We start from the raw sequence: 24,412 nt of genomic DNA, 5'->3' as shown, positions 1-24,412 counted from the left end.
TACACGTTCCTCTTCGTTCAGTTAAACGATGATCTAGCCTCAAGACAAGGTTTATTAATTCTTGACAGTCTGTAGGTTGCGGGTCGATTTACGCCAAGATATCTTTTAACTCCTCTTTGAGTCCCTTGTAAAACAAGACCACTTGTTTTTCCTCTGGCTAGGATGTCTCAGTGACCAACCGATTAAAGTTGGCTAAATATGACCCTAAGTCCTGATTCCCCTGACATAAGTCTAATAGTTCACGATCTGCTGACAGTGTTACAGTTCTACGATCAAAAACTCGCTCAAACTCACGAACAAAATTTCTCCAGTTGTACAACAGGGGACTATCTTTACGCACAAGAGGAATAGCCCAGGTAGCTGCATCTCCAGACAGATATGACAACAAGAAAGCCACTTTGGACTCGGCATCGGGAAAAGTATGTGGTCTGCAGGTGAAATGTAGTTCCACTTGAACCAGGAAAGATTGTGCTTTCAAAGGGTCACCTGAGAAACGTTCCGGGGGAGCTAAAGGAATGGCTGAAGGAACATTGAGGGAAATGTTAGTCGGATTACCTCCAGAAGTCTGAGAAGAAGTACCTGGCCAAGACACACCTGTGGGACTTTGTTCTTTCTTCTCTACCTTATCCTGTAACTGACTCACTCTCTCAGCTAGGCTATTTGTCAAATCTTTTGATGATACCACTTCTGACTGGAGCTGGGTGATAGCCTTGACTAGCTCATCCAGCGTGGCCATGCTGAGAACATACACAAACCAGGAGGATAATAATTTGTGGGCTCACTATTCTGTCAGAGTCACCAGATCTTCGGGGTCTGTGCACGTTCCCAACACTTCCACCACAAGACAGCTCCAATACTCTGGTTAGATTTGTCACAGAGTCTAAGAGAGTCCAAGTGTGGAAAAGGGGATTAGGAAGGGAACAGCTGGGAAGGAGACCTGTAGGAAGCAAAAGGTTAAAACACACAACATCAAAATTACATCTCATGAAATCAGTACCATGCTATAACTCTAAGCTTCGTAATTCTGAAAACATGAACAACCCTAGAATAGTCCTAAACTGACTAGGCTTTAGATGACCGAATACCTGAGGAGGAAACAAGAAAAGTTAAATAGAACTTTCAAATTCAAGTACTTTCTTTAGCATGAGAATCAGGAAACACTTTGAGTAATTTCTAAACAATCATATGAATCTCCATTTAAGAATACATATCAGGAACACACAGTATTACATCTAGAACTCTGGTCTTCTTGTGTTCTTCTCAAAACATTGAAAAGTGAATTGCGCACATTGCAGGTTTTTATATGTGTAATAAATACCATAAAGGATTGTGCACCATGAAATCACACAACGTAGATTCAAGGAATAAATCACGCGACTTGTCAACTCGAAATGCTATCAAGGAAATGTCTTAGAATGATAGCGCACAGTAATTTACATTATTTATACACGAGGAAAGAATTGCGTGTCTTGCCGATTCGAATGCCACCATGGAACTGCCAAAAAATGGTAGCGCACTATGAATAACATGGATTATACACGAGGAAGGAATCGCACATCTTGCCGATTCGAATGCCACCATGAAACTGCCAAGAAATGGTAGCGCACAATGAATATCATGAATTAACCACAAGGAAAGAATCGCGCGTCTTGCCGTTTCGAATGCCACCATGAAAATGCCTCGGAAGTGATAGCGTACAATGAATATCAAGAATCGCACACAAAGAAAGAATCGCGCGTGTTGCCAATTCGAATGTCACCATGAAACTGCCAGAAAATGGTAGTGCACTATGAATAACATGAATTAAAACTCGAGGAAGGAATCGCGCACCTTGCCGATTCGAATGCCACCATGAAACTGCCAAGAAATGGTAGCGCACAATGAATAACATGAAAAGCACTCAAGGAAAGAATCACGCATCTTGCTGATTCAAATGCCACCATGAAAATGCCTCGGAAATGGAAGCGTATAATGAATATCAAGAATTTCACACAAGGAAAGAATTGCGCATGTTGCCAATTCGAATGTCACCATGAAACTGCCAAGAAAATGGTAGCGTACAGTGAATATCAAGAATTACACACCAGGAGAGAATCGCGTGTGTTGCCGATTCGAATGCTACCATGAGACTGTCAAGGAATGGTAGCGCACAATGAATGACACTAATTAATCACAAGGAAAGAATTGTGCGTCTTGCCGATTCGAATGCGTGCATACAAATGCCATGAAAAGTCTAAACGCACAATTACACGCGCAAGAGCAAAATGTTATTAACATAAAAAATTAGGCCCAAGAATTTGAGCGTCTTTGATTACGGGGTCGGGGGCCCAGCCCAACCTCCGCCTTACCGCCCTGACTAAGGATCACCACAGTAGTATGAAGCACAGAGGCCTGGAAGGTCAAGGTAGGCCACCGGAACAGGAGCTCAGGAAGTTGCTGCTGCTCTGCACCGGGACCTCTGAATAGTGAGCATGTGGAGCTGGACTGGCTCCCTTTTATAGAGTCTTGGCCCAGCCCACAACCACACCCAGGCATGCTGCAGGGAAGCTTCTAGAAGGCCCTGGAAAGGGACCACACCCTGAAAGCCTGCAGCAATACATTGCAAATGAACAGTATTTATAAGCACCTTAAGAATTAATCTTCTGGGTTGAATTCTGCAATGCAAAAGGTTAACCAATAACATATCATCACAATGCATAAATTACATTAACTAGAGAGTGCTGGGTTTTTGCATTCTAGACGCCCGTAGAGCGTTCACTGTCCTGATGTTGACACATACATAAACAATCCTGACATGCAGGCCTGTCCCCCTCCCGACCCTCTTCCATCCACAACACACCATACACTCAGGTACCATCCACCATGCTCACAGTGTACTCACCTGTTTTTCTGGAGGACCGTACAGTTGCGTGTACTCGGGGAGGACCCCATCCACTAGTTTCTCCAACTCCTCCGAAGTGAAGGCAGGGGCCCTTTCCCCAGACGCTGTAGCCATCGTCGCTTCCAGACACAGGTCACTGCAGCACTTGCAGTGTAGGTCCTCTCCTGTTGAAGGTCAGGTATCAAGTGAGTGAACAGATAGAAAATGGCGGTGATGTCTGTGGCGGTGCGTACTGTTACCGCCGGCGTACATCGTCATTGGTTCCTGAGACCCATAGGGACCATTGTTAACCAATGCTGAATTGCGCAGCGGTCTTTGACCGCCTACCGCCACGGGGTACAACGCCAGTGCAGTTACCTCATTTCCCCTTGTCCCACCTTACAGGTCAGGCAGCCGCCATTTCAGGGGGCCACATGGCATGGAAAAAAACTGCATCACACCTCTTTAGGCCTGGAATACGGACTGAAGAAGGCACATTGCGAATTTCCCACGTTTTACCAAATAACACATTGTGATACCTAAGTGTTGGATGACCCTCTGCTCTCTGTTCTCCCCCATAAGGCACATCTGCTGGGGCAGGTGATGAGATGGCGGCATCCTCCGGTGTACAGACCCCTGGTGGACCTGTCGACAATGGAAGAGAGACACATCATTATCAGATACAGACTTGATTGTGCAACAATCTAGGAACTGTGTGCCCAGTTGGAGTCAGACCTAAGTTCAGCTATCCGCCATCCCACAGGAATCCCCCCTCTAGTGCAGGTTCTGTCTGTCCTCCATTTCCTGGCCAGTGGGTCTTTTCAAACAACAGTGGCCATGGCATCAGGGATGTCCCAGCCTATGTTCTCTAACGTGTTGTCTAGAGTGTTATCTGCCCTGCTGAAACACATGCACAGCTACATCGTTTTCCCTCAGGTGGAGGATTTGCCCACAGTGAAAAGTGACTTCTATACCCTGGGACATATCCCCAACATCATTGGTGCCATTGATGGTACACATGTGGCATTTGTCCCCCCCCCCGCAGGAATGAACAGGTGTACAGAAACCGGAAAAGCTACCATTCAATGAATGTGCAGATGGTGTGTTTGGCAGACCAGTACATCTCCCATGTGAATGCCAAGTATCCTGGCTCAGTGCATGACGCATACATTCTGAGGAATAGCAGCATCCCTTATGTGATGGGGCAACTCCAGAGGCACCGGGTGTGGCTAATAGGTGAGCCTAAGGTCCAAATACAGTTGACATAGGTGGCTGGGTATGGGGCTGTCCCTAAGGGTTAGTGTGTGTCTAACAGTTGTCCCTCGATATTTGCAGGTGACTCTGGTCACCCCAACCTGTCATGGCTACTGACCCCAATGAGGAATCCCAGGACAAGGGCAGAGGTACGCTACAATGAGGCACATGGGCGAACTAGGAGGATAATAGAACGCACCTTCGGCCTCCTGAAGGGCAGGTTCCGGTGCCTCCATCTGAGAGGTGGCTCCCTATACTACTCACCGAAGAAGGTGTGCCAGATCATCGTGGCCTGCTATATGTTGCACAACCTGGCTTTGCGACGTCAGGTGCCTTTTCTGCAGGAGGATGGGCCAGATGGTGGTCTTGTGGCAGCTGTGGAGCCTGTGGACAGTGAAGAAGAGGAGGCAGAAGAAGAAGATGTCGACAACCGAAACAACATCATTATGCAATACTTCCAGTGAGACACAGGTAAGAAGATGTAACCCATTCCCACATCTCAAACTATTGTTGGAGCTAGCATAAGTCTGTCACTTTCACTCAGTGTATGGACCCTGACTTGTTACTTTGCCTTTCCGTTTCACAGATCTGGGTCCCACTTTGTGCCCTCTGCTCTGTTTACTGCTGGCCTACTGCTGTGTAACATTGGTATGTGAACAAGTACATTGACATTGCTATATTCCTGAGATTTTGCTATTACACATTAGTGAAAGCACAGACTGACTCCAGATTGTTTTGTGATTCAAGAGTGTTTATTTCTGTGCAGATAAGTGGAGGGGGGTGTGAAATGGGCTGGGGTGATGGTGGAAGAATGTCCATGGCAGAGTCCAGTCTATTTGTTTCACAGGTGCATTGTCCAAGAGGGCATAGGAAGTGGAGCAATGGCAGTTTAAGGTAGACAGGATGTCAAAATGGGACAGAAGGGTGACATTCAGGGGGGTCTTATTTCCTGGCGGGGGTCTTGGCAATGTTCTCTGTCTTGTTCCAGGATCTCAGGGACCGTTTGCGGAGTGGTTCTCCTTCTGCATGGGGTGGGGTGCTGGTGTTGTGTTGTTCCTGTGACGGTGCCTCCTGTCCACTAGCGCCGGCGGAGGTGGAGGGCTGTTCATCATCCAGGCTAGTGTCAGGGGCCTGTTGGTGTGCCACTGTGTCCCTCATGGTGTTGACAAGGTCTGCCAGCACCCGTACAATGGTGACCAGGGTGGTGTTGATGGACGTCAAGTCCTCCCTGATCCCCAGGTAGTGTTCCTCCTGCAGTTACTGGGTCTCCTGAAACTTGGCCAGTACCGTGCCCATGGTCTCCTGGGAATGGTGGTAAGCTGCCATGATTTGGAGAGGGCCTCGTGGAGAGTGGGTTCCCTGGGCCTGTCCTCCCCCTGTCACACAGCAGTCCTCCCAGCTTCCCTGTTATCCTGTGCCTCTGTCCCCTGAACAGTGCCCACTGCCACTGCCCCCAGGTCCCTGATTTTCTTGGGTTGGTGGGTTTGCCTGGGTTCCCTGTAGTGGTGGACACACTGCTGATTGACGTGTCCTGGGGACAGAGGGATGGGCCTGCTGGGTGGGTGCTGTGCTGGTGTTTCCTGAGGGGGGAGGCTCTGTGGTGGCTTGTGACAGTGGCAGGGGAACCGACTGTAATGAGGTCCCTGATGGGCCAGGCTGGTCATCTTGATCCAGGCATGCAGAGCTGCTGTCATCACTGTGGGCCTCTTCTGTGGGGGGACTGGATATGTCTGGCACCTCCTGTCCGGTGACGTTGGGTATGGGTCCTTTTGGAGTGTAAATGCGTGGTTATTGTATCTGTGTGTGCCATCTTGTGAGATGGGTGAGTTACCCTCTACTCCTGTGCTTGCATTATTGCTGTGGCCCTTGTGTGATTGCTGATTTTGGGGCATGAGTGAGTCTCTCTACTGGACATGCTTTGGTGATGGGTGTCCATGCATTGGTGTTACATGGAGGGCTTGATTTGGGATGTGTGGGTTGTGTTAGTGGGGTATCTGTGGGTTGTTGGGGTGATGGGTGTGAGGGTGAGGATGAGAGTATGTGATGGCATGCAGCTGGGGTGGGGGGTTAAGGTACTAAAAATATGACTTACCAGAGTCCAGTCCTCCTGCTACTCCTCAGGATGCATTATTGCCAAGACTTGCTCCTCCCATGTTGTTAGTTGTGGGGGAGGAGGTGGGGGTCCACCGCCAGTCCTCTGTACAGCAATCTGGTGTCTGGATACCACTGAACACACCTTCCCCCGTAGGTCGTTCCACCTCTTCCTGATGTCATCCTGTGTTCCTGGATGCTGTCCCACTGCGTTGACCATGTAGACGATTCTCCGCCATAGCTCCATCTTCCTTGCAATGGAGGTCTGCTGCACCTGTGCTCCGAATAGCTGTGGCTCTACCCGGACGATTTCCTCCACCATGACCCTGAGCTCTTCCTCAGAGAACCTGGGGTGTCTTTGAGGTGCCATGATGTGGTGTGGGTGATGTGTGAGGTGCTGTCTGTTGTGATGTGTGAGGGGATGTGTTGGTGTGTGTTGTTTGAGGTGCGTTGATGTTGTTTAAGTGATGTTGTTGTGTGTCTGTGGATGCTGGTGTTGTGTTAGGTGGTCTCTATCTCTGGCCTTCTTTCAGAATTTTGGTTGTAAGGGTTTGTGGGTAATGTGGGTGTGTGTTTTATAGTGCTGTGGGTGTGTGGCTGTGGTGTGTGTATGTGTGTCAGGTGTGTGTATTTCGAATTGTCCAATGTGGTGGTGTTTTGTAAATGTGTGTGTATTTTGAGCGCTGAGGTGTGTACCGCCAATGGATTGCCACGTTTGAATGTCCGCTGCGTTGATTCGTGGGTTTTGTGGGACGGTGTAGGTTTTGTTATCGCCAGTTTATCACTGACCTTTGGTGTGGTGGACTTGTGTGGGTGTCTGCATTGTGGCGGATTCCGAGCTGTGAGTCGTAATACCTGTTGCGGAATTCCGCTGCCGCAATGGAATGTTGGCAGTCTTCTGCACGGCGGGAAGTGGGATTTACCGCCAGGGTTGTAATGAGGGCCTAAGTCTTTTGGCCCCTGGTAAAGCCCCAGGTCCAGATGGGGCGGCAGTTGATTTTTTTTAAACTGATATTAAATTGTGGGCTCCTGTACTCACAAGAGTTTTGAGAAGTGCTATAGATACAAAGATACCGGAATCCTGGAGATAAGCAATTTTGGTCCCGATTTTTAAGAAAGGGGACTGATCCTCCCCAGCTTGTTACAGGCCAATCTCCCTCTGAGACACCACAGTAAAATTACTAGGAAGAGTAATTTGGGGTCACCTGGAAACGTGGGCAGAGGAACGGCAGGCGCTGACACCAGTTCAGGTTGGAGTTGGCACAATAGAACAAGTTTTAAACTTGACTCTTATTATTAGCAAGTTAGTCCATGAGAAAAAAAGAGCCTATACATCTAGCTTTTATAGATCTTTCATCTGCTTTTGATCTTGTGAATTGGGCAAAACTTTGGACCATCTTGGAGACTTTGGACCTGCTAAAACACCTTCATCATGATTTAAAAGTGATGGCTCATTATGGCCCACAGAGAGAACTGACACCACAGATATAATCATCTAGAGGGGTGAGGCAGGGGTGCATACTCACCCCTTTGTTATTTTTGATTGATATTAATGGTGTTCTGAATCATTTAAATCAGTTGGCAGTGGATGTACCTAGGATGGGGGGACTCCCAGTTGCAATATTGTTTTATGCAGAAAATGCGGTTTTAATAGCTCGAACCGCAATTAGCCTGCAAACTCTGATTAAATCATTTGAAGGATTTTTGGACGGATTAGATTTAAAAATTAACCAATCGAAAATCTTTGTTATGTCCTTTGGCCCAAAGAATGCTAAGGCAACGACACATGTTAAGGGAGGAAGGTCTTTACAAAGAACAAAGGTTTTTAATTAAGTAGAGATTGCCTTAAATTCCACCACCTCCTGTAATAAAAGCTCAGCAGTAGATGAGGAATTCAGAGGCCATTTTAAATTTTGCCAGAAATTTAAATCATAAACCCTTGACATAAATGCTTATATTATTTACTACAAAATATATTTCTGCCGCCACAAATGGGGCAGATGTCTGAAGGGTTCACGATGTCCAACAAGTGGAAAGTGCTTTCTTAGACGCTTATTATTGATTCCAAGCAATACAGTGAATTTTATTGCGTATAAGGAATTTGGCTTAACGTTTATCGAGGAACAAACCAAATTGCTCCTGTTTTACTTTGGGTGAAAGAATGGGTGAATTTGGAAGGGAAATTCACTGGAGAATGTATTAAGGATTGCTCATCTTTACAATATAGTGAGAAAATCCCATGGACTACATATGTTAAAACTATTCTGACTAACATTGACCTTCTGGAAAAAATTTTTTAACCAGGTTGAATGCAAAGAGAATGTCAAGTTACTGGTAAAAAATAAGTATAAAGATTTTGCGAGGGACAATAGACTGCAAAATGTGTTAAGGCTGGAAACAGTAGATTCATATACTTCAATTATAACAACAAGTGGTATAGAGCCAGACCTGAGCTGGTTTTTAAACCCATACCATCGTATTTTGCTCACCTTTTTTAGGTTAAATTTGATACATTTAAGGGCCTCTTTTCTGATTCAAGGAGGATGGTTGCGGGATCTTCCTCCTTGTTATCGTAATCATGTCATAAAACAAAGCACAACACACTTTACTCTGTTTTGTTCTTTATATGAATTTCCAAGAAAAGTATTTTTGATTCCTTGTCTGCAAGTGATTGGTTTTAACAATCATCGCAAGGCCATGCATGTTTTACAGAACCTTGGCTCTATTGAAATCTGTTGTGCAGTTTTGAATTTTATTTGATCGGCCCTTCGTATAAGGGAAAGATAGGAGATATTGGTCTTTTAGTGGTGTTTTAAATTTTAAAGGATGATTTATATTATCTGTAATATTATAGATTTTCTGTGTTTTTATGGCAAGTGATTTTGCCAAATAAAGACATTTTGTCTGTCTGTCTGACTGTACAATGAACCATTCACATTGGCTAAACACTTTTTTGTAAGAACTGCATGCAGCTGTTGATGTGTTTATAGATTTTCTGTGTTTTTATGGCAAGTGATTTTGCCAAATAAAGACATTTTGTCTGTCTGTCTGACTGTACAATGAACCGTTCACATTGGCTAAACACTTTTTTGTATGAACTGTATGCAGCTGTTGATGTGTTTAATCATTGTAGGCCAAAGTGCATGTGACACTTGTGTTTGTGTCATACCACCAAATGCAGAAGCACTGGATTGTAATGACCCTGTGATCAGAAACTGTTGTGCTGCCATCTGCCTGAGTCTTGCATTACATGATGTTGGATTACTTTTGTGTGTTAGGCGATATGGCTCCAGCTGATGACATCAACCACTTTAATGTTTGCCTATTCTACAGGACAATGTCTGATAAATACATTCCTTCCATGGGTTGGAGGTGTGTACCTGTAAATTTGATCATTTACCAGGTATGATTCAATCATGTATGATTTGCTATGTTTCAGACATATTGACAGCATATGCGCTGAACAATGTAATACAATTTCTTATTGGACAAGACACTTTTATGTATGTGTTTGTGTGGAATGGTTGTAATCCTGAGCTGGACCCTGTGTACATGGAACATATCCCTGCTTGCACACGTACCTTAGATCTTCATCGTATGGTGCACATGGTCTGACGTATCTACATGGCTAAATATAAATTTTAAGGCAGCTGACAATGAGCTTTTGACAGGTGAATTTATTGCAGTGCAACCACATATAATTTGAGACAGAAATAAACAAAAACGTAAAGTGAAGGGGTCAGTCATGGTGAATGAAATCATTGGAGTAGATGCCACACCATTGGAAGTCCAAAGTCTAGAGTACTCCTCCCATTGGAAATGGAATGTGGTTCAGGATCAGTCCACAGAGTGTATGTGTGACACACAAAGGATGACATTAAGGAAAAGATTTATTGTTGGCAGTGGTCGGTGTTTTGCCATCCGCACCTCCTGTATTCTTGCATGGATGTCCCCATCTGCGAAGGGGGGGGAATCAACTGCTACAGAGTCTGTGGGTGGTTGTGCCTCTGGCAGGGTCTTCCTTCCTGTGGCTGCCACAGATGTACTTGGGCCTGATGTAGTTGCCCCAAAGGAAGGGGTAGATATAGTTGGACAAGCCCTGCTCAGGGTTGTATGAATGTCCCTCAGCACCCCTGTTAGGGAGGCCATTTTGGAATTGTGGGCCTTCATTTGTTAGCACATGTCCCTATGCATGTCCCTTTCCAGCTGCTTAATTTCCCAGAGTTCAGTCAATACCTGGCCCATCATGCCTCGGGACTCCTGATAGACCCCCAAGACTTGGCTGATGGTATTCTGGTCATGAGTGGCCCCAGTGGCCTCACTCTGCCGGCCCACAGCATCCCTCCCATTGACCCTACCCCCATGAGCCTGTGCCCTCTCCAGGTGGGTTCTGGAACCTCAGTGTCAGGAGTGTTGGGTTGGACATCAGGATCCAGGACTGTGGGGCACAAGATTGTGGAAACTGTGTTAGGTACACAGGTTGTGGGGTGCATCTTTGCCTGTGATGTTGATGCAACAGGGTTGGGAGGTGTAGTTGTGGGCACAGTGAGATTCACTGTTGCCATCTGACCAGGTTGCCCAGCTGTCCAAATTCCATCCTCCATGTCCACAAGTCCAGGAGTGTTGTGATCACTGAGTGCTTCATCCGGGGATGGAGTAGTAGTCTGGTCGGTGGAGGAGATCAGCCCAGGGGCTATGCCAGTTCGGCCTGTTGAGTAAGAGAGTACATTGTTATTGGTTGAAGTGTGCCATCTACCTCCAAAGGTTTTGTGTCACAGTAAGTAGAGATGTTGGACATTCTTAAGCTGTAGGTTAGCCTATTGTGCCATGTTACTGTGGTATTGGAGTACTTGACATGACGTGTGAAGCTTGCCTAGACTATTGGGGTCCAGCAGTTCAGTAGATGTGCTGATCATTTGCATTTTGGATGAGGGAATCAAAATGACATCTTACCAACAATAACTCCTGGGAGTCGCAGTCAGGTCACTCCCTCTTCTTCCCAACACTTGACAAATGTTGGAAATTACATATCTGCTGCTAGACTGCATTTAAGCTGGAGCATACATTTACATGTTTAGACACACTATGAGTCCTGGGATGATTTTTTATTGAAACACTCACAAGCACCATTCTAACTTATGGCATGTGATGGACCTTGGTAGCTGTGATGTTCAGTCCAACAATACACATTGACAGTCTCACATCTCAGATACTCTGAATATGGAATGTTGTTAGAGTCAATGAACGACACAGTGGCAAAAGGTGAGTTGTGAGCATGCCTGATATTGCAGTTTAGCGACAGTTTGTGTGTTGTAACTTGCCAGACTCTGTTCCCCCAGGTATTCCTGTCAAGCCCTCAGAATGCAGGATGGCCAAGACCTTCTCCTTCCAGGGAAAGAGTTGTGATGGGGCACTGGGAGGGCCACTGCTAGTCTTGTTGGCCTCCATCTGTAGCCCGGAGGCCAGGGAACACACCTTGCCCCTCAGGTTGTTCCACCTCTTCCTCCTTTGTGTGCAGAATGGTGCCTACCACATTCACTGTTGACAATCCTTTGCCACTGTTCCATTTTCCTACTGAGAGGAGAGTGCTGGGCTTGGGCTCCAGACAATTGTGGCTCTACTTTTATGATTTCATCCTCCATGACTCTCAACTCATCCTCTGAAAAACATGTATTTTTGGTGCGTGACATTACAGAAAATAAAGTGGGAGACAGTGACAAAGTAAACAAGACTAGTAATATTTGGGCCAAAAAGTTAAAAAATAGTAGAAGTGTGTGTAAGGAGGAAAATGGGACGGGCAAAAAGGACTGCCTTATTTGACAAAATTACAAAAAGCAGTGTGGTCTCTGTCTTGCTGTGCTTCAGTGGAAAGGCAAAGGATCATGGTCTGTGAAAGGGTATTTAATAATGTGATTTGCAGGTGAGGCCACTGGGCCTATAATTGTCAGCTGTGTTGTTTTTGAGTTCATTCAACGTGCACTTGTCTGTTACTTTGCTGAGCATGGAACACAGTGGTCGACCACCATTGGCTAACCACCACAAGGGGACTGCCACTTCAACTGTGTGTTTATAATAGGTGGTTGGCCAAGGTGCCGACAGTACCGGAGTATGGACCATCCCAATAGCAGACCGTCATGCTGCTGGTGGTCTGCACTTTGGCTTGGCGGGCAGAGGTTCTGCCTGTGTACATCATAATACGGTGGTCCGGGGACCGCCGACACAGCGGCCTTTTTAGGACCGCAGTCTTGGTGGCATGGCGGTCCAACCACCAAACTCATAATCAGGTCCTTATTTATTACCATCCGGCTAGAACTCTATGCTCTTCGGATGCACTGCTGGCAGTGACACCTAAAACTAAGAGGAAGAGATGAGGTGGTACCTTTATCTCTGCGCTGGCCGCTTCCGGTTGGAATGTCCTTCCTCTCTACCTGCGTGCTACTAAGGATGAAGGTACCTTTAAGCAAAGCTTAAAAACATGGCTGTTTAATAGTGCCTTCTAATGTTGTTGTAGAGTCAGTGGTTGACAAGCTTATTAGTGCTGAGACATTCTGTAGAGTAGCCGTGCACTTTATAAGTTTAATTGATTAATTGATTGATATAAGAGTTATTTTGTTATTGTTTTGTACATTTATATTTTATTTGTTCTTTTACTATTTTTAGTCTATTATTTTTAAAGTATACTTTTGTAAATGTTTGTGTACGTTTTTGTGTTAATATTATATGTAATTTTTAATGTATTCAATCATGTAACATCACTTTATTTTAAGGTGATTTAGTAATATGTTGAATTTTATATATTTAACTTTCTGTAAAATGGTTTCCAAAATAGAATCATATTTCTTTGATTTTTAATCCCTTCCCAAACATGGTTTAGATTGGAGTGGGAATTGTAAATGTGACCCCTCCAGTGTCCAACACCTTTCATAAATGGGCTTAGATTGGAGCCGGAATAGTAATTCTGACCCCTTCCAATACCTTCCCCGAATTGATTTAGACTGGAGTGGGAATATTAAATCTGACTCCTTCAGCATCCAACGTCTTCCCCAAAATGGTTTTGATTGGATTAGCAATGGTAATTCTGGCCAAATCAGTGTTCAACACCATCCCAAAAATAGTATAGATGGGAGTGGAAATAGTACATTCTACCCTATCAGTGTCCAACACCTTGGCAAAAATAGTTTAGGTTGGAGTGGGAATAATAAATCTGACTTTTGAAGTGCCCAGCACCACCCTCAAAATGATTTACATTGGTATGGAAATAGTGACTATGAACCCTTCAGTGTCCATCCCCAATATTGTTTACATTGCAGTTGTAATACATTGGGCCTGATAACAACATTGGCGGTCCGAGGACCGCTAATGCTGTGGTGGCTGACGGGCCGCTGCGGTTGTGGCGGTCTGATTGCCACATTACGAGATTGGTGGGCAGACCCGCCAACCTCCTGCCATCCCCGCCAGGATCTTAGATGCTGACGGGCTGACGGATGTGCAGGTTGCAATCAGCCAGGACAGCGCTGAACTTAGCGCTGCACTGCTGATTAAAACCTTGTTCTCCGGCAGGCTTTTCATGGCAGTTTCCCCGCTATGAAAAGGCTGGTGGAGAACAAGTGCAGGGGGCCACAGGGGTGCCCCTGCCCAGCACCCTCAAAATGCGCACTGTCTGCTATGCGTATTTCAAGGGTGCTGGTGCCCCCTGCTTTGGGCAGCATTGCTGCTAGCTCTATTATGTTCTGGTAACAATGCTGCTGCCACTTTCCCGCTGGGCTGACCGGCAGAAACCTTGGTTTCCGCCAGTCAGCCCAGCGGGAAAGTCTTAATGGAGCCAGCGGGCAGGTCGCCAGCATGGAGGCAACCACACCGTCGGGAGTTTGGCGAATGGGTGTTCCCATGGGATGCTTTTAATACACACATATTCTTTAAAATATTTTGGTGCTAATGGTTGTGATTTCAATAATCTAATATGTTGTTTAGTGGATAATGTCTTGTAGATGGACAGTATAAAAATGTAGGTTTGTATGTTTTGTACTATTGGTTGGTTTGTAGTGCTTGAGTTTCTTCTCATTTCAGTAAAAACACTTGTATAGTATAAGATGTTTTATTTTTGCATTTGTAATTTTTTAACATACAAACATACATGTATTTTTTTACATATTACGTTTTTACAGCAGGAAAAACACAATTTCACATTTATTTACATTTTATATATTTATTTTCTAATGTTAAAAAATGCTGCTGTAATTTTTCTTGTTATACATAATTATAAAGGTCACATTGTTACACCTAACGTCATGCAATTTATAATGGTTTTTACATAAACATTTTAGTTAAAATGGTACAATATACAAATTAGTGCTGTTAATTTATTATATACATTTTATACTACTGTTTAATTTAGATGTAACTAAGAATTTTTTAACATATTTATTGCATTTTTGCATATTTTTAAATATTTTTACTAAAAATGTTCAACATATAAATTTGATTTTTTAAGAATTGTTTTTCAAGTTTTCATTAATTTCTGATATTACTTAGGGCCTAATTAAGGCATTGGCGGTCAGACTGCGGCACTCCAGTTGGTACGACCGCCATATTACAACCTAGGTGGTCAGACCACCAGGGGACCCCCGTCCCTGCCAGGAACATGGTTCCTGATGGGCTGACAGTGGTCAGAGTCGTGGTCAGCCACAGTGCGGTGAGTTCAGCACCGCTGTGCCGATCACGAGTTCAGTTTTTGCCAGCCTTTTCATGGCGGGGACCCCACTGTGGAAAGGCTGGCTGAATCCCAGTGCAGGGGTCCCCTGCCCAGCACCCTCCCAGCCATAGCAGACAGCCCGAGGAGCTGAGGCCAATGCTGTTGCACAGTTTCCACTGGGCTGACCGGCATAAACCTCTGATTTTCAGAGGTTTATGCCAGTCAGCCAAGTGGAAACCTCATAATGGGCTTGTGGGGAGACCACCAGCTGCGCAGGGGTCTCCTCTCCACGGGGGTCAGCCCGCCAGCCTCCTAATGAGGCCCTTAGTCTTTTTTTTGTTTTCATTTAGCAACCATTTTTTACCTCGGTCTAATATTTTTAGTCTGTGAAAATCATTTATAGGTGATTTTAGTTCCTGTTAGTTGCAGTTCCCTGCTTCTGGTCTATGGATAACTTAAGTCTACTTTTAAGTTATTATTTGGTGTTTTGTGGGTAGGAGTAGTTAGTGCACAATAGTGTGTTGGTTTATTATGGCAATGTAGTTTTGAAGTAGCTTGTGTTTTCTACTTATCTAGTAATAATGTGAGGTAGACTGTAATATAGTATGCAAAGTGTTCTTAGTTTAACTATTTATGTTTATGATGTCAGGATAGTTTTTAAATATGTTATGTACTGTGTTTGGGATGCTTATTTTGTAGAAGGGTGTGTATTTTTAACAGGTTTTTTACGTCAGATTGAAAGCATTTTCTTTTTTTTTTTTTCCTCACTGAGAGAGGCATAACAAGGACAACATGTTTCTTACTATTTGTTGTTTCCTCTTTCTATGTGTGCTGCTTTCTGCAGCACACATAGAAAGAGGAAAAAGCCTCTCAGGATTGTTTTTGTGCAGGAAGATGCCCTTCCTGCACAAAACCAATCATGCATGCAACGCAGGCACCCTTGCACAATAGTATTATTTTAAATACTGTGCATTCCTGCCCTTTCCCTGTGATGCAGGGCAGCGCAGCAAGACGACTTGCTGCTCTGCCCTGCACCACAAAGCCAATAAATATGGACATAAGGGCAGATTTCTGAAGATGACTCCAAATGCTTCGCTTGAAGTATTAATAGAAGACTTGTATGGCTGTGTCATAAATATCATTGCTTGCTCATTCTTTAATGATTTTCAGGGAAATAATTGTTAGTCCTTATTTAATTTGTCTTAGTAATTCGTAGTAGGTACCACTTTGCTTGGTCGGAAGAGTGTACATTAGGGGTGTGTTACTGTTATATCTACTGTGTATAGTGTATTTCTTTGGGAATGGTGGATGGCACAATTGCAAAGTTCTGTCTATCATCCATGTTTGGGTTTGGCTTAGTATGAGTAGTTTTTTTTCAGTTGCATATAATATTGTCCTCCTATCACTATTTGTATTGTTGCTAAGCCATTAGGGTTCCACGGTATGTGTAATAGTTAGATTTTTAGGAGCGTCTAATACTTGGGCCCAGGTTTAAGAAAAGTGCCCTTCATGTCATGAAGCTCCAATTTTCTTGTGACCCATTGCATCCCCCTAATGCCACGATGTGTGTGCCGTATTTGACATACGGCGCACCATGGCGCAGGTTAGGGACAATAGCGCTATCATTTTTTACGCTAATGTTGTACTTTGCAGGATCAGTGCCAAAATGTTGGTGCAAATCCTGCAAAGTACATATTCAAAATAATGGTGTGCCTCCTTTTAATGCCTGCTATGTGCAGGCATTAAAAATGCTGCTAAAAATGGCACAGTGGAATCTCATAGATGCCACAACGCCATTTTTGCGGTCCCCCTAACGGGGGAACACCCCCCATTGCATACATTATGCCTGGCGCAGGGGTTTACAAAGTGGCGCAATGCATGCATCGCGCCACTTTATAAATATGGCGTGCTTTTTCGCCACACTATCATCACATTAGCGTAAAAAAATGATGCTTATGTGGCGATAGTTTGCGATAGGCACTTCATAAATTTGTGCCTTGATATCTTCTAAGAGCATCATGGGTTTCCCTTGTGGATTTTTTGGTTTGTGTAATTAATCTTTTGCCCCTCGTGGGCTCCGGAATTTTGGGTAGTATATTTTCAAAATTCTTGCTTTTGATTCCTGAGAGCTAGTGCTTGCCTTGCTCAGGTTTCGTATACATTTCTGACTTCTATCTTTGTTATATTTGTGGGGTTGTTATGCTCTCTAACAATAGCTACACCATCATTTCTCATATTAACCCACCAAACCAAGAATTTGCATAGTATTTAGTAGATCGATGTTATCTAGGCTTTTGCTTCCCTGGCTGTATGTATATCCCGTGTTTGATAATAAATTCTTTCCTTTCTGGGAGGTTACATACGTGACTATTTCTGACATTATATATGAAAACCTTAGAAATTTATATTAATTACTTTAAGTTTATAATGTTTGTAATTTCCATTTAACATTTTAAACTGTTTACATTTTAAGTTTACATGTCTGCTGCTGTTTTAATGTGTTGCTTTGTTTGTCCTGCTGCACTGAGTGGAGCTGTGGTACAGTTGTTACTTTTTGGTCTGTTGAATAGGGAAGGTCGGTTTTAGTTTTACATTTACAACAATAGTTATATTAATTTTTAGGGTGTCTGCTTTTTAGTTTGTTTTTAAGATATACAGAGGGAGATTAAAGTTAGCTTAATTTTAGTTACATTGTTGTTACTTACTTTTGTGCTCTGTAGTTCCTGGAATGTCAATGTAGAATTAGGCAGAGTGATGCTTTCCTGTTGATGTAGTGTTTTTGCTGTAAGATTTGGGTGATTTGTCTGCACTTTTTTATAGTGTTTTTTAAGTAGTTTGAGAGTTCTGTTGGTTAGTTTGTTTTTCTTCAATTTTGTTGATCAATTTGTGTTTAGTTTAAATTTGTTGGCAGTTTGTCCCTTATTTTGTGGATGCTAACTAAGGGTGATGACTTATTTTAAAGTATGTTAGTATGTTGTGATATTATTTTTGTAAGTGTATATGAATTAATATTTTATATGTTCAGTTATGGTTTTGTTTATATATATTATATTACTTTTATGTTTGATTGCTTAAAATTGTTACATCTAGTTCAGTTTGTTTAGGTATTAATTATGGATTTAAATATAATTTGTAATATTTTATTGTGTGGTAATCTGGTTCTTTTAATATTTTGAATTGTTATGTTTGTATGTGTTAGTTTTATGGGTCTTTAATTGCTTTATGTCTTAATTAATTATTTGTAAATTGGTTTTAGTGATATTTTAACACCAGATGTTGTATTCGATATTGTTTTATGTGTTTGATATTTTTAGTGGTTTTACAATATTTTGTTGTGCTATTTTTTTCTTCAATATTGTGATATTCTAGATATATTTAAAAGTGTTTTGTATTTCTTGCTGGTGTATACAGTGAGCATTTTTTGGTAAACAATATTTTTGGTGGTATTTTGCTGAATCAATATTTTGGTGCTCCATATTGTGTCATATAGCTCTTTTTGGATGGAAGAGACCTCGCTGATTTGTGTGAAAATCATTGGCCTCTCATTGCCCTAGGTATTTAGTTAGATTACTCTCAAAAAGAACAATTTGCTGCCCTAGAGTTTTATCCCACTGCCTTCTGTTGTGAAATTAATTGAAAATAATTCAGTTGACTCAAAACTGCATTCCTGTGGTCCAGAATGTCACTCCAATGTCCAAGATGTTATCCCAATGCCCCAGAAAGCCAGCCTAATCAGTTCCAATCTAAATATGTAACTTCCTTGCTGTACCTGCAGCACCCAAGGGTTTCCAGTGTCTGCAACACTGCAGCATTTCAGTCCAGCACCCCAATTATTTCCTTAAGTTTCAAAAGCGCTTCATTCCACTACCAAAGAGTGTGCTTTTAAATTTTAAAGGGCCAAAGGTCTTGCTACTCATACCTTCAATCACAAGACCATCCATCTTGAGTGTCTACAGAGGCCAGACCGTTTCAGATCAAGCCAGTCCTTGAGCATTTCATTGCAAAGCCTCAACATTTTATTCCCATGTCTACTTGTTTATTTTTAGTGCCAAACCATTTAATTTTAGTACCCTACACATTTCGGTGTAGTGTTTCAACATTTCATTCTAAGGCCCTAAAATTTAATTTCAGTGACATAGTGCTTCAGATGATGGCCATCTGGAAAACGCTGAGGACAGAGCACTGGTGGAACACAAAACAAACAGCAGCAGCTTTAGTATAAGAAAGTGAAATATAGGCGTTTATGTGCTGAAAAACCTGAAGTTAATAGAGTGTATGTGAATGAATGGGTACATGCCAACTGACCTGTTATGTTTTAAATTATTTCGGAGCAACAGTAACAACTTATCTACCATAATTACAAATAGAAAGGAACATAGTAATATATGTATCACTAAGCTAAGATAAATTTAGGAACAATTCATGGAATCAATAGGTCACTGTTGTCATTCACACCTGCCACATTCCAGCTCAATGCCAATGGCAGAGACAGCCAAAAAACTGAAGGTGGTCCTTACATTTGTGGTAAAAAAACATATTGCACATTCCTAATGTGTATATTGACTACTGTTCATTATCTGAGTGCCGAGCAATTTATTCCTAAGTACTAAACCTATTCAGCCATGACAATTCATAATTAATCCAAGATATAAATATAGGCCCTCGGGATTACAGTATTAGTAAAATATTGATACAAAGTGTGTTTTATTTCTAGCCCCAACACAAACTCATTCTCAGCTGTCTCTCTGGCAAACTCCCTTCTGTGGGTTTCTCTCTGGGTACGGCAAAGAGCATAGACCTTTCTGAACTTCTGCTATCAGCACAGCCACTTTTTATACTGGCAAAGTGTGTGGTACAGCTTTACAAAGTGGATTCTGCTCTGTCCCCCTGCAACAGAGGGTTTACTACTCCTTCCTTGCACTTTAAGTGCATAATGGTGTTGTGAGTATGTCTCCTATAAATAACCATTTGTTTCCCATTGCTAAAACGGACCATTCATATGGAATTGTCTTAGATTACAGACTTTTAAACAGTCACACACGCACATTTGCTATTAAAAATTCACACAGTACAGCACTCATTATTAGCACAGTGCGCAAAAAATACAAAACAACCTTGGATATTTCCAATGTTTGCTGTCGAAATCTACCACCTGAAAGCCAGGATATAAGCCCATTTTCCGTGATGGGTTCACAACACCGATTTGTTGTCTCCCCTAAAGGTATAACAACAGTATAGGATTGTTCTCAGCCCGTGTGGCATCAATATTGCATGATATTGTTCCTGTGGCGTTGTCCTCAGTAAATGATATTTATCTGATGGATGATGATCTTGACATACACCTAGCCAGGGTAGATTTCATTATTCTGGGATTTGCCAACATTGGCTACTAATTCATTTTAACAAAACAAACTTTTCTTTTCTTAGTGACGTATTTCCAGGATACAAGTGATCAAATGAGGGGAAGAGCCTGGCACCACAGTTACTAGAGAAATGTGCGCAATTACAAACACAAAATCACATCAAGAAACTGCAATCACCACTTGATTTCTTTAACTTTGGCAGAACATGCAGTCCAGATTATGCACAATGCATCAAACCACTTCATGATTTAATATGTCCTGATTTCTCAAGCAAACACTAGACACCACAACATACACAGATACTCAGATCATTACAGACTGACATGCTTGAAGCAAAACACTTACACATGTGTAAATGAAGCAAATTTGGTAATCTGGGTCAGTCCGGGTGCCATTGGATTCACATATGTCACTTTCAATGAAGTTGACACAGTACCCATAGCGTACAAGTCACTACTATACCCCAGTGACAAATGCATTTTGCACCAACAGAAAAAATACTGACTGCAGTTCAGATGGTGATCATCAAGGAGAGACGACTAGCCTAAGGGAAATGCATTACTATCATTACCCCAATATCAGCCCTTGCTTGAGGCGGTCACAAAAGCTAGTGTCCCAAGTGCAAAAGAACTACATCCACGTTGGATACAATGGGCTACCTCCTTGACTGCCACTAATGTTGATTATGTTTTTGATCCAAAATTACAAACCCAAGAATTTCTCCAATATGAACTAGAATACCCTTTGTCTACTAACATCATGCCTGTTGACCAGTACAGAATCATCATTTACCCTGATGGTTCAGCTCAGCCAGCTGTAGGTACCAAACATCAGTACTCTGCAGCTTTCGCAGCCATTTGTGGAGTAATGAGGGATGGTAATTCCACCTTCCAAATCCTACACGCAGACTCTTGGGGACTGCACAGCATAACTTGCAGAGCTCAGAGCTTTGATTTTGACACTGGAACATAAGGATCCTGAACTGTCTGCACTAATTGTGTGTGATTCGTATTATTGTGTCCAGTCCTTTAATTAATATTTACACTACTGGTGCCTTAATGGGTTCAGAGATTCAAAATGAAACACCATAAAACACAGATTCTTGTGGGGGAAAGTGGCAGGTTTTAAAGACAAGCTGCCACAGGCTCATGTAGTACATTCATTGGGTCATCAACATAGTGGAATACACGCTGTAGGAAACTCATTGGCTGATGAAGTGACCAAATCTGCAGTTTCTACGGCATCTCTTGCTGCGATAACTCATTCTCATATGAAGGTGAATGATGACATCTTGGCTGCTGTGAATGCCTCGGCTGAAGGCAAGCCCTTACCACAAGCATACCCTACCAAATATTCTTACCAGTTAAGTGCCTAAAACATTGCCTTTGCTACAACACCAGGGTAAATATTACCCACCAACCACGATCACCGGCTAGATTTGATTAAAGCAGCTCATGAGAATGTTGCTTCTGCCCATGTTGGTGTGGTGGCTACCATCTCAATACTACAAAAACATTATTGGTGGCCTGGTCTATACAAACAGACCAAGCAGTATGTCCTTAGCTCTGACAATAAATTAAAGGTTCCATTATCAAATGCCTATCGCAGACACCACTCTTAATTTCCAACAAACGTTTGCAGTGTGTGTACCAGGACCATTGTGGTCCTTTGCAACCAGATGCCAGTGGTGTATACAAATATATTCTACTTGCTGTAGACTCTTGCTTCAGATTCCTATGGGTGTAGCCACAATGATCAACTGATGCTCGAACTGTTTTTAAAGATTTGCAAGTCTTCATCGGGACATGTAGTCCCGACATTCCATTTGGTCCAGGGCCCGACCTTTGCCTCCAGGCATTCAGGGACACCATGGCAACGATGTGTGTTGGGGTGCATTACTCCTTACCATACCATCCCAAAGGAAATTTGGTAGTGGAGAGTTAGAACCAAGACTAACTCTTGCTAGCTTGCTAATAGCTAGGGTACTAGCTTCAGGTCATAGTTGGCTTCATCACTTGTAGGGAGTCAAGAGAGCATTAAATAATCTGCTAGAAGGTCTTTGGGAGGTTGTACCCCTTATGAAGTCCTGTTTGGCATTACTATGTACATCGCAGATCTTGATGGCCCTGGCATGGTGGCGGCAGAAACACCTTTTGACATAAATGAATGTGTCACTGTCTTGTAGGAAATACAACAATTCAGTGATGAAAATTTATCAGCACATGCCACCACCCTGGGAATGAGGGATTTGACAACTTCCACAGGCTGGATTCCAGAAGTTGGGGATCTAGTTCGAGAAAAGATACCTGTGTAATAGGAGTTTGGCCCATCCTACTGAGCACAGATTCCAGTTATAGGAATGAAAGGTAGCAGAACTGTCATCCTATAACTGCTGCTTGGTTCTGCAGACAACTGTTTTGTCTGCATTGAGCTTGCATCATGTGGCTGATTCTGCACAGCAGACCACGAGGATTCCTGGGTAGCCACTGGCACCCTCACTTAGCAGTGTTCTTGATGCAGTCACCCAGATAACTATGTGAGTCGGAATGTATGCCTATTGGCCAGTCTCTGATAATAATGTAGAACAAGAGTGCAGTCTTTTTATCTGAGTAGCCCAGATGAGACATTTTTCTGCAGCATGGAAATTTGGTTTACATAGACATCCAATGAGAAAGTCCTCACGGAGCCTTATGGAATAGGTACACAGAATTGGGGCTTAGTTACCTTGTGGACAAGACAACTAGGTATTGAAAGACTCTCTGGAGCTGTGGCAGTCATATGGGCTAATATGCCTGCAGTTCAAGGAGGTATTTAGTTTAGGAAAGGTAGGGGTGAGATGATGACTACGATGACTGTGAACTCGTATTGAACTATTTAACGTATGTCTCAACTTGCTGTAAAACAGGTATTAATATTTGCCAGTAGTACTCATTTTATAAAAATTGGAAGGACAAAATGCTGTGTGGACCCACCATCATTTAGCCCACTGACACCCAGGTAGCTCTCTGGTCTCTGCCAGTGAGTGCCTTAATCTGCTAAGATGTGTTCAGAGGTGGCTCCTTCACAATGGCGAAGGAGTGTTGTCCCCTTGCTAAGCCAAGCTGAAAGATAAAATGATATTTCATTATTGTTTTAATGCCATCAGCAGGTGCAGGGAGGGACTGGCCTGGGCCACGGGAGGGAGGAGTGGAATCTGTGCATTAAGTGCGCATGTGTGTTTGGCCAGCCGTCTCAGGCCGGCCAAACACATTTGCTCATTAAGGTTTCTCCAACCCGGCTGTACAACACAGCCGGGCTGGAGAACCCCACAGACGCCTACGCAGTGTCTGAGTGGCAGAACAAGCCGCTCAGGTCAATCCTGGTGCTGCTTTCATGCTAGGTTTAGCATGAGAGCAGTGCCAGGATTGCTGGGGAGCCTGTGCTGGTGTCCCACTGAATGCTGGGACACCAGAAGAAGAGCAGAGGAGCAATGCAGCAGGCGGCAGCGACAAGAACAGGTACTTTTTTGTTATTATTTTTTTATTACCCCCCGCTCCCCCTCCATCTGCCCCTCCTCTTGAGATTTGCAGCCGCCGTCGCTGGATGTTTTATTGGCATATTGGGGGCTAGAGTGCATGAAAGGCTAGACCACTGTTGTATAGGCTGGTTTGTAATCAAACCACTAATGGCTGAATTCTGTTGATAGCAGGCAGGATTTTATGAAAGACATGACCTAAGAAGGCATTCAATGAGTCTGGCTGGGGCCCTGCAAGCAACAGTAGGAAGGCACAAGGTGTGACCAGAGTTAGGCAGGCTGGACATTGCTTTGTTGAAAGGAATGAATGAAGGTGCTAGCCTTCAGACTTGGCTGGAGGCCCTCCAAGCCATACTTGACTTAGGCAGGACACACATTTGTTGAGGTTCTGCTCTTATTAAACACATATGTCATTTGAAGTCCACTTAGGGCCTGATTTGGTACTTGGCGGATGGGTTACTCCATAGCAGTGCTGATGGAAATCCTGTCTACCCAAATCTAAGTCCCATAGGCTATAATGGGATTTCGATTTCGATTTCGATTTCGACGGCTGGGATATCCGTCACTGTTGTGAAAGAGTAACCCGTCTGCAAAGTTTTAAATCAGGCCCTTAGTTGTTGGGAAAAAAGAATTAGAAG

The 24,412-nt window shown here is 43.3% G+C and overlaps 1 protein-coding gene across 2 annotated transcripts in view; it reads left to right on the top strand.

Moving 5' to 3' along the window:
• Positions 1-24,412, top strand: part of LOC138295335 (tyrosine-protein kinase-like) — a 195,513-nt gene that overhangs the window by 80,903 nt on the left and 90,198 nt on the right. The window lies entirely within an intron of this gene.

The sequence above is a fragment of the Pleurodeles waltl genome, chromosome 5 (genome assembly GCF_031143425.1).
Source record: "Pleurodeles waltl isolate 20211129_DDA chromosome 5, aPleWal1.hap1.20221129, whole genome shotgun sequence".
NCBI lineage: Eukaryota > Metazoa > Chordata > Amphibia > Caudata > Salamandridae > Pleurodeles > Pleurodeles waltl.
This window is presented reverse-complemented; position numbering and strand designations above follow the sequence as displayed.